The 12021-nt window shown below is 31.3% G+C and overlaps 1 long non-coding RNA gene across 1 annotated transcript; it reads left to right on the top strand.

Annotated features, from left to right (window-relative positions):
* Positions 1 to 6501: 6501 nt before the first annotated feature.
* On the top strand, positions 6502 to 12021 carry LOC102595212 (uncharacterized). Its single transcript, XR_001473516.1, has 3 exons — positions 6502 to 6624; positions 10275 to 10412; positions 11789 to 12021. It is a non-coding gene; the product is annotated as an uncharacterized lncRNA (long non-coding RNA).

The following is a 12021-nucleotide window of genomic DNA, read 5'->3' as shown; positions in this document are numbered from 1 at the left end:
CGCCTAAAGTTCCAGTGTGCCAAGCCTTGAAGGAGAAAATCAAGTCGACAAGAGAAAGGAGCAGTAGGGGTGTCACCGAGTGGTTCTGTGATGCAGTGTTGGATCGCCCAAAGTTACAAAAGTTGAGGATGCTAAAGGCCAAAGCAAAAAGGCGATGAAACTAACCAAAGGGCAGATCGACGAGCCCGACTTACTGCGCCGATTGGTCCTTCGTAGCATAATTTTGGCGACTATAAATACGTTTTTGAACATTTAGTTTAGGAGGAATATTGAATTGCATTTTCAGAATGATCATATTTTTATCTTTGGCATAGAACTCTGAACAGGAAGACTAAGTTTTCCTTAGCTTTGAAGAATTGAAGTTTTTCATTTTTGAGAAATTGGAAGTGGGTCTTTGAGATTCTTCAATTTGGACCTTTGTAAATACGAGATTAATCTTACCCAGTTGATGGAAATACAATTTGGTAATGATTTTTATCTTTTATGATGTCTAGCTAAAACCCCATTCTTGGGGTGTGATTATGTGATTATGGGCTCATTTAGCTTATGGTTATTGCTAATTGTTAGTTTAAATGTTGTTTAGAAGTGATTTCAATCATTAATTGTGGTTAAAATTAAAGGACTGTAGTTGCAAATGCAGTTCTACCTTTATGTTTTTGGCTTGCTCGAGAGAGAGGTTTTAAAATCAAGATTATTGATTGATGGTCTGTAGGTATTGGTTTGTCATGGATTCAGCTCGAGTGAGTGAATCCTAAACCCTTTTCCACACATTCAACTCGAGAGAGTGCTATGGGTATTGGGTTGTCATGGGTTCAGCTCGAGAGAGTGAATCCTAAACCCTTTTCCACACATTCATCTCGAGAGAGTGAATGGACTAAGGCGTAGGTTGTTCTTAATTGCTTGCTTGTCGGTGTTCGAGAGAAACCGACTTGATTCGGGGTAAATTGTTCGAGAGAAAGTTTACCTCCTCTATAGTCTAGCCTATTCACTAATTTACAGTTATTTTCTAATAATTGCAATTACCCATTTGTCTATATTAGCCTATAATCTAATCACATCCCAAGAACCTGTCTCACTATTGTTATTTTTGTGTCGTTTGTTGCTGCTGTAGTTGATAATTACAATCAAAACCCCTTGTTATTTGACATTCGTGTCACCCCTTGATTTGAAGTATGTTTTTATTCGATAATGTCTATTCCTATGATTGACTTGAGCATATTCGTACTTTCCTATTGAATCTTAAACACGTACCACACCCTGTGGGATTCGACCCCAACTCATTTAGTTGGGTTATATACTGACTAGCAATCGTTGACGCTTAGAATCGGATGAAGTGTCTTTGATAACGTTAATCAAAAAATCAGTCGCCACCAAAAAGGAACACTTCACCTATGATTTTTTAGAACTTATGAACAAAAAATTAATTCAAAGTAATATACATAACCATCACATCTCAATTTATTCAATGGTAATCATAACATTTTCATTTGGAGCTATGAAGTTTGATTTTTTAGGTCACTACAACAAAAGTGATATTTAGCTACGAAATTATTAGGTACGACATAAAATTCGTCCCTAATTATTCACTTTTTGTGACAAAAATTACATTTTGTATTTAAATGCATAAGCAACATACTTTTAGTGACGTAACATATAATTTCGTAGCAAAGTTTTATCCATTAAAGTTTCCCACCAAAAAATAATTTGGCGTGATTTATTAAGTACAATTAGAGACGATTTGTATGTTATTAGTGACACCTCATTTTATCACTATTAGTGTATCCAATTTGTGACAAACTATTATTTGTCATAAAATTAGTTACATTTTTGGACACAAAAAAGTTTCGTCACAAAAAACAAGTTATTGCAATAGCGACAAATTAAACTTCGTAGTTAAATTTTTTAAGCTTTAGCCACAAAATTATATTCTTAATTGTGACACTAGTTTTTGTCACTAATAATACAAGCAATTAGTGACGAACATTTTATTGTCTCTAATCAACATGCGATTTAGTAACACCATAATTTTGTCACAAAAAATGTAATGTTTAGTAGCGATGATGTAAAATTTGTAGTTGAATAATTTGACTATTGGCTATGGAAAAAAATTCGTAGCTAAATATAATTCGATATATAATAATAAATGAATAATTGATATGATAAAACTATATTAATAAAATTGTTTAAAGTGTACTAACAACTTCCTAGATGACTTAGTTTTAACTTTATAACTTATTATTGTGTTGAGTTTCATTTCGAACAAGTGATTAAATTACTAAAATACTACACAAACTATATTCTAGTTCAACCGGTCCATTTTATTCGAATTTAATTAGGAATTGAAGGTTGGAGGTTCGAATCTCAACAAAATTAACTTATATGGAAAAAAAATAAGAAAAACTAAAATCAAACAAAAAAATTACTCCTAATGAGATTTGAACCCGGAAAAGCTGGGACAATTAAGGCACTCTTGCTGCATGCCAAACCAACAAGCCAAGCAACACATTTGTTCAAGGAGTGTCATTTATATTAAATTTACTAGTACCTTGCTTTTTTTCAGATTTATATATATATATATAATATTAAAAAGATTGAAGGAGTGTCGGATGACACCCCTAGACATAGGGTGGGTCCGCCCCTGCTCAGATGTGTTTGTGTGCTTGTTCGAAAATTGGTGTTTTGATGAACTTTAATAGTACCACCTAAAGCAAATGAACTACAAAAGGATAAGGCATTAGTACCCCTGAACTATGATCGAAATCCTAGCTACACATATAAACTTAACTAGTTAAGTTGAAGTGTGTTGCTGGAATTTCGATCATAGTTCAGAGGGGTATTTGTGCCTTATCCCGAACTACAAATGGTGTTTATATTGAACTATATTGTACTTTTGAAAGAAAATGTTGCATTTCGAATTCGTACGAGGAAGTTATGATTTTTTTTGTAAAGATAATTATTTATATATATATATGTGTGTGTGTGTGTGATTCTAACTATATTTTGTTTGTTTTTCAATAATACTCATTAGATTTTAATGATTTGAGTCATAAAAGTTAAGATTCGAAACTTCAAACATACGAGATCTAAAAATAGTTGATTCGATGATCGATTTGTGATTGAATTTTGTTGATATTTGAAACTTATGGTCCTTATATTTTGGGTAAACCAATTTTGACATTAAATTTCTGATTAAGCAGTTTCATCATTTAAAACTGTGTATAAGCAAAGAAATTTGAGAATTTTTATCCGAAAATTAAGAATCATATTTTTGTGTTTTTTGAGGGTCGATTTGAATTATTTTTTTGATAAAATTTCATATTTCAGCTCCTTATTTTACGGTTAATCTATTTTTTTAAAGAAAAATATTGTTTTGTTGTTGGTGCATTGTATTCACTCATAATTCATGCTTTGATAGATTGAGAGTTAGTTTAGGAATGAAAGACACATTTGTGATGGTTTTGGTTTCGCGTTTTTGCTTCAAGTTATAAAGAGTTGTGGCAACAATTATAAGATGTAGCCATTTATTTTATCATAGTAAAATTTCATAGCTAATTATTAATTTTTGTCACGAGTTAAGGGCCCGTTTGGATTGACTTAAAAAAAGTACTCCCTCCGTTTCACAAAGAGTGGCCTAGTTTGATTTGGCACGGAGTTTTATAAAATAAAAATGACTTTTGAATCTTGTGGCCCTAAATTAAAGTTATGTCAAATGTACAAAATTGCCCTTTAATCTTGTAGTCTTAAACATGCCACGTGGAAAGTTGAAAGTAAAATGTTACCAAAAAGGAAAGGGGCCATTCTTTTTAAACAGACTAAAAAGGAAAGGAGACCATTCTTTTTAAACGGAGGGAGTAGTTTTAAGTCAAAATAAAACTCAAACTGAAATGACTTTTAAGTCAAAAAATAAAAAGTAGGGGGAGGCCTACTTTAGGTTTTTGACTTATTTTAAGTCATTTTGAACTTATTTTAAGTCATTATTGACCTTGCCAAACACTTCTCAACTTATTTTAAGTCATTTTTGACTTATTTTAAGTTATTTTTTATATTTTCCAAATACTTTCAGAAGTCAAAAACTGACTTAAAAGTAGGTTTGACCAACTTTTAAGTCAATCCAAACACCCTCTTACACTTATATACAGTGGCGGAGCCACCTTACAAGTAGGGGGTTCATCCGAACCCCCTTCGGCGAAAAATTATATTATTCATACATGGTTAAAATAATTTTTTAGATATATATAGTAGATGTCGAACCCCCTTCGGCTACTTCATGTGTCTGTTTTTTCAGATTTTGAACCCCCTTATTGAAAATCCTGGTTCCGCCACTGCTTATATAGTATAAATTTCAATAATTACATTTAATTAACTTAATTGTTCAATTTTCAAGACTTTAAACATAACTTCACTAAGTCTCGCTAAAGCTAAGCTAAATCAAGTGTTTCCAAAATTGTTATTTGACTCGATCAAAATTGTTTCATTAGAATAATATTTTTATCAATCTAACGTAATTGGACGTGTTAATAGTTCAATTCAATTTTACACCTTGCAAGTATTAAATATAAATGAAATAAATACTCTCTCTGTTCTTTTTTATATGTAACTTTTTAATTTGCACTTGCATTAAGAAATTAAGTAAATTTACCCTTCTACCCTTATTTAGTGTTTTCTTTAAGTCAACTTTATAATAAATGATGATGAATATGTTAGATTTCAAAATTAAAATGCATTTGGATGACTATTTAAAAACTTTAGTTTGTTTTTGGAGCCAAATTTCTTCACCAATTGATCCAAAAATTTTAAAAATTAAATTTTTCTACCTCAATTTTCCTATATATTTTGTGTAAAAATGTTTTAATTTGTTTGTTGATATTTCTTTTTCAAAATCATATTTTTTAGAATAGTGAATGGAAAAAGAAGTTAATGTATGAAGTACTCCAATGATATTAATTACTTATAGATTTCCTAAGTTGGTCAAAGTATATATTTTCAAGATTAATTAACTACTCTATCAAGGATATAATGGGAAGAATATGATAATTTATGTATTGATTTTATAAGACGACGAGTATCATGATCCAACTATTTATATAAATGGATGACATATAAAAAGGAACGGAGAGAGTAAGTGATTACATTAACTTCAATTACCTAATAATATCAAAGTCTCACTCAAAATTTATCTTGACCAAGTGTTTTTCATAATTTTATATGTTTAACACAATACCTTTAGCAATTTAGTATAATTAGTTCGATTTGATTCGATTCAATTTTACGTTATATTATTTTGTTTGTTTCAAGTATAAGTCAAATAAATAGATGATTTTATTGAATTACTTTTGGTTAACTAATTATATTGAATCTAAACAAAACGTAACAAAGTCTCACTGAAGCTTTATCGCATGATCATGTGTTTTGAAAATTAATGTTATGTGACTCGGACATGATCTATTGAGAATATATTTTTATCGATTTAGAGTAATTAAGTGTGTTCACCATTAGAGTTGATTTAATTTAACAAAACATTGCTAAATCTAACTCAATTGTTATCCTAAATCAAGTGTTTTAAGAATTACTATTTTACTCGAACCTAATCTATTTGGATAATACTTTTATGATTTACTATTAATTTGAATTAATTAAAAATTCCAATTAGTTGGGCTTATAATTAATAATTGAATATAATTAATATACTCCATAGAAGAGTATCTATAGATCCCATAACTTTTATCTAATACGTACTATAAACATTAGACATACGCAGTAATTAATAAGTTATGACATAAAATGAGTAAATCTAATTACTGTTGACAACAATATGTTTTTGAAAAATACTCCCTCTGTCCCAATTTATATGACTTACTTTCCTTTTTAGTCAGTCCAAAAAAGAATGACACATTTCTATTTTAAGTAACAATTTTCTATAAAATGTCTTTTTACCCTTAATGAAATGATTTACAACCACACAAATTTCTATCATTCATTTTGGACCACAAGTTTTAAAAGTCTTTCCATTTTTCTTAAAGTTTGTGCCAAATCAAAGTACATCATATAAAATGGGACGGAGGGAGTATCTTAATTGTTAGTAATAAAATTAGTAATATTTTTCTCAGCAAATTGTTAGCTTGTGGCCTAAAATATCTCAACTTTTTCCTTTTCTCACAAAAAAGCCAAGGCGCCAAAACATTTCTCCTTTCCCCCCAAATCTTCCCTCTTTTAATTTCGATTTAGTTTTAGGGTTCCTCATTAGAGCCAAAACGTTGAAACCGTAGCCCCCTTTACCCATCTCTCTCCTTCGTCATATGGCATACAATGGCAAGTGTCTCGTGCCTTTTCCGGCCATTTAGGGCAATAGCCTTAATGGTTCTTATTTTCTCCGACTATCCGCAAAGGCAAAGCTTCTCCACTCCTCCCTTCTTGCAATTCTTTGAATTGCATCAGAATACCTTAGTGTGGTTTGTTGAATTCTAAAACTAAAGCAAGTTCTTTGCTTGTTTATGTAGGAATGTCGATTTGTTGGAAAAAAGTTGTAACATTTTTCTCTCGTGTTGTTGAGTTTCATTCTTTTGTGGTCGAAGGCTGTTGCGGTCAAGGTCCTCAACTAAAGTCTCAAAAGTTGTTCTAATAAAGGTAATTTATGCTTTCTTTACTTTATTCATTAATTGATATTCAGTAACTTCATCTTGTCAATTAGTTGTGTGTGCTTAATTTTAGTTAGGTTCAAGTTATTATATACGTATATTTTTTAAAAAAAACTCTCTGCTCTCTATTAAGTTCTCTGTTAAGTTGTTGGAAATGGTTTGAGATGGAATTAATGTAGTTAAGATGATATAGAGAGAAAATGATCAAAATGGTCCTTAATGTATGGGGTTTGTAGTGTTATGGTCCTTAATATATACCATTTCATTGAAATAGTCCTTTATGTATACAAAATATGATTGTTTTGGTCCTAAACCCAAAAACATAATGGTTATTGTTAAAATTTAACCAAGAAATTTTAAAATTTTCCTTTTCTACTGCTGAACCTGGAGGAATGATGTTTGCAAATAAAATCGAGATTTCAATATGGATGATTTGTCAAGTGGGCTCATGAATTTTCCTGGAAAGCGGCGGTGATTGAACTTGAGACTTGGGTGGTGTTCACCGGCTTTATGGTGGCATTTACCCCATAGATGCTGCCATAAAAATCTTGAGTTCACTTAAAGAAATCGGATGAAATCTCTCTCTCGCATGTGAAATGAAGCTTTTAATTCACAAATGCTACTCAAGTACTCTAAAGTATTTGACTCTTATCAAATTTGTACTTGAAAAGTGGGCGAGAACTTTGATGATGTCGAACTTACTGATCTTGATGCTAAATATATGCAATTAAATTCAAACTAGTGGCTGCCTTTTGTTATTGAAATGAAATATTTCAGCTGAATTGCCTATCATATTTCTTTGTTAAGAAAATCTTCTCCAATATTTTATGAATCTTCTGTAGGTAAAATGAAGCAAATGATTGATTTCTATTTATTTTAGGAGTTTTCTCTCCCAACAAAAAGAAAACACAAATGAAAGAGAAAGCACCTTAATATTGATTACTTTTGTCTAGTCAATTTTGGTTTTTCTTACTTAATAATGAAGTGATGAAACAAAAAGGAGGCAGAGGAAGGGGAAGAGTGGAGATAGACGAGCAAAGATAGACATTATGCATTTCTTCCGTTAAGTTTAATAACAACCATTATGTTTTAGGGCTTATGACAAATGATCATATTTTGTATATATGAAGGACTATTTCAATTAAGTGGTATATATGAAGGACCATAACACTTCAAACCCCATACATTAAGGACCATTTTGATCATTCATGATATAGACATGTAAGATAGGAATGAAACCATAATTGTACTTTCATTTTGCCTTGCTTATGATGTGAATTCATCTCATGCTATATGCTTATATACAATCTGAATATCAACTAGTTTAAAATGTTGTATTGCTTGTGTATGGTAAAAGTACATAAAACAGGGGAGAACTCTCATGAGTTTCCCCTGACTAAACAATGCAGACCCCATGCCCTTTCCCCATTTATTTGTTAATTAGTTTTTGAACACGTGTGTTGCACTTGTATCCCATGTATTATAAAGCTAAAAGAAGCTATAAGTTATACGTTGAACTATGAGTTAAAAAGTAAAATAGCTAGTAAGTTTGCATTTAGCTACATCCTTAATACAACTTAAGAAATAAAACTATGACACTACATTAGTAAAAAATTGTGAATAAATCTTCTCTTCTCTCTAAGGTTGGTTTACAATATTTCTATGAATTGGCATTGTAGTTATCAAAGAAAGCTCTTGTATTTACCATTATAAACCAAATAATTTACCAAGTTCTTACACAACAACAAATGAACATAACACCTAGCCTCCAAAAATAAAATAAAATAGTGTGAACTAAATAGGGAAATTTCCAGGGATAAATTGAGCAGCCACATATCAATATAAATTAACTTACATAATTAATTAGGTCTATTAATGTCTCAACTAATATGCATGGGAATTAGATGGTTAACTTTATTTTCATTGAACAAAACTTGTTAATCTAGCTTGATGGAGGACGAAGTTGGCTAACAGTAAACCTTTTGACACTGATTTAGCAACTGATAGGCATTATGGCAATTTTTCATAAGATGGCATCCCTAATAGAAATTAAAAATTATACCACAAGACAAAGGAAATTTGCATCAAGAGTAAATACTTCACTTCGCTCACATAAAAGGCAAACATTAACGTGACTCTTTGTGTTAAAATCTAATCATCAAATGTCTATATATCAATAATTGGGGGAGAAAGTAGTTAGAAGACAAAGAACATAAAAAGATTATCTAGAAATATGAAAAGTCAAGACAAAGGAAGCTTATGACAGTTTCTAAAAAATATGAGAATTTGTACTTTAATATTAGTATACATGTATAAGAATTTAACGATAGTTTCTAAAAGTTTCAAAATATATAAATTATTATACCAAAATAAGACTTTAGAGCTTCAAAGACAAAGAAACCGATGCACTTCTAAAGAAATTGTGGATAACATTTTGGGGGAGTTAAGTGTGAAAAATTAAAGTGCAGATGTTGGACTTCTAACTCATGTTTTGGTCTGATTTCGAATGAGGTTGAGAGTTTTACCCCAACCTCATATCAATAACACTCCCAAACATGAACCCTTAGAGTATCTTTAGCCACTTCTTTGTAATATGTAATTTTCATATTTCCTGAACAATGTTGGTAAAAGGGGCACAAGTTGATTCTAGGTCTAGTTTGAGCTTTAGGTAAAAGGAGATGCTTTACTTCATTTGTCCTGCTTTTCAGCAGGAGATTCAATAGTTGAACCCAAAGATTGATGTGAAATTAAGGTGTTTCTGCCGAAATCCCTTTCTTTGATTCTTGTAAGGTGTTGAAGCATCCTTTGTTTACAATTCCTCCTTATTACCCTCTTCCACTGTAAAATATTCCCTCAACGTTTAATTACTATTTATCGTTTTCCCTTATTGTGAAGTAGACTTTGTATTATGGTTTGCAATTTTCTTGTGGGAAGAGATCTGACAACAACTTGTAAGTTTTGTATCTTTTTGTACAATTGTGCTTATTTAAAGAGAGGTTCTGGAGTAACGAGAGGTGGGTTTCTTAAAATATATGCTCTTAAATTAATGGTTAGTGTTTATCTTAACTATAGGTTTCTTTCACATGTGTATTTGTTGTTGACAATGTATTTGTTCCCTTTTTATGTGCTTTATAAATTCAAAGAAAAAAGGTGCTTCGGTATGATGACTGATATCTATGTTATTTTTGTTGTTTTGTCCGCTGTTGGTTAAAGGGATGATATCATTTTATAGATTGTCGTTCAATTCTGCTATACTTTTGTTGATTATCCATTAGTTGGACAGTTGATATTTGAAAATCTCTATTAGCTCTTCTGAGGTGTTTGTTTTTCTCTTTTGCTTTCATTGAATATCTCTTTCCTACTTATACTTGAACTTATGTTAAGAGTGTTGATATTTTGTATATTATATTTTTAACTCTTGACTACAAATGTAATAATTCCCTTCAGGTATATGCTTATAGACATACAATGAAGTGTTCTTTCCTTTCCTTCTTCAAAATATTCTAGTAGGTGAATGGTATAGAAATTTTTTGTATAGGTTTCAAAAGACACTTATTCATGGTTAAATATTTGTATATTTTTCTTCACTAACTTGTGCAGATTTACAAGTTAATTCTTACTTTTACTTTGATGTATTAGATTATGGCAGAAATTGGTTCAAATCAGCCAACTCACCCAACTTACAGAAGCTTAGTAATGAAAAAAATCAAGTTCGAGGCATTTGATTTTGAATGGTTGTCAGATTGATCTCCATATCTGGAAAGATTGATTATTATGGTAAGATGTGTTGCTTTTCTATTTCTCTTCTAGCTTAGAGTGTTAATTGTTATTTTTATTGGTTCTCTCATGGTACTATTCTTGTGAAAATATGTGTCTTTTATTGATAACCGAGAAATCCGTCTGTGACCCGCCCTTTGGACCAATCACAGCCTTCTAAACTCAGTGGATAATGGGCCTGCCCCTCTACCCTTCTCCACTTAAATACTGGGCTTCGCTTTGCATGGTGTGGGGCTTGAACCTGCCACTTGAGCTAGGCCTTGGGGGCGAAAATATGTGTCTTATAAAAATGGTTCTGTAATACTTTCTTAGGGAAACATAACTTTGTTTTTGAAAGGTGTCTGTGGGCTGTTCTGGAGTAAGACTCAAGGATCTTCCTTATAGTATCAAGGAACCATATTCCTTTATCTGGGGTTTTAGGTTCCCTATGCGGTGGTACTTTTAAAGTCATTTTTATCTTCTTTTGTTGTTCTATTATGCCATTGTTTAGTGAGTTTTTACATGAAAATTTGGGCTGGATCAGTAAAATTGTTGCTGAAAAGTTTGTGATTTAGATATTTTGAAAGATGTTCATCATAAGACGGCAATAGTGTTGGTGATAAAGGCAGCAAAGACTTGACCTTTTATGGGATTTTCAGCTCTCTTGCTCTACTGATTTGCCAGTTATTTGATGTCACAATTTATTGAGTTTCTTGCTTTGATAGTTTGAGGTTCTTTAGAAAGATTTTGTTGGGAAGTTTGTGATATAGATACTTGGAAGGTGTTCTTTAGCAGATTGAATTAGGATGGGTCCTAATCTCAAACTAAAATAGGGAGTTTTATTGCCACAAGTGCTTAATAGGCTTGTAATTTTTTACTTGTGTGGTAGTCTTAAGATAGAATCAATGCCTTGAAAGTTAATTTTTGTTTGAATTTGTGTGTTGAAAACTAGTGAACAAACAATTTTTATTTGGGCCGGTAAAAGATCAACTAATAAATAGATCCAGATGGTGCCAAAGCAGGGGATAAGGTTTTGGTAATACGAACTCAACATGGTGCATGACTCTTTATATAGTTAAACTGTACACTAAATATTTCCATATTCTGGGTACTTTAGATGCTGAGTTAATACAATCCTTAAAACATTAGCATTTTGGTAATTCATGTGCAGTAGGTTGTGCAAGGATAATGTTATATTCATTTCTCTACAAGAAAAACTGCTTGGTAGGAACATAATGTTGCTCACCACCTCTATATTAGTTTGCCTCGTCTTTGTGGTGCTTATAAAGCTGAGCATTACAACAACATATAAGACACAGATTTTGTCCCAAATACTACGTTTTGACATCAATATGAACGCTTTAAATTAAATCTTAATTTTCTTCTCTTTTTCACAGGTATTGAAGGTAAGAATTTAATTAAGACTAGTTTCAAGCCAAGTGTTACCATATTATTGGTACTTTGGAAGAAACCTCCACTTATCTATCTTAGTTTAGGTGTAATATTTAGTATATTTTTGTTAGATTTTCTTTTTACTGGACATGTTTTATTTTTATTTAAGGAGCTTGTAATGAGTTATTATCGTGGTGTAATTTTAGTTCTTAATTGTATGACCATGGGTATTTTATTA

The sequence above is a fragment of the Solanum tuberosum genome, unplaced genomic scaffold (genome assembly GCF_000226075.1).
Source record: "Solanum tuberosum cultivar DM 1-3 516 R44 unplaced genomic scaffold, SolTub_3.0 scf00097, whole genome shotgun sequence".
NCBI lineage: Eukaryota > Viridiplantae > Streptophyta > Magnoliopsida > Solanales > Solanaceae > Solanum > Solanum tuberosum.
This window is presented reverse-complemented; position numbering and strand designations above follow the sequence as displayed.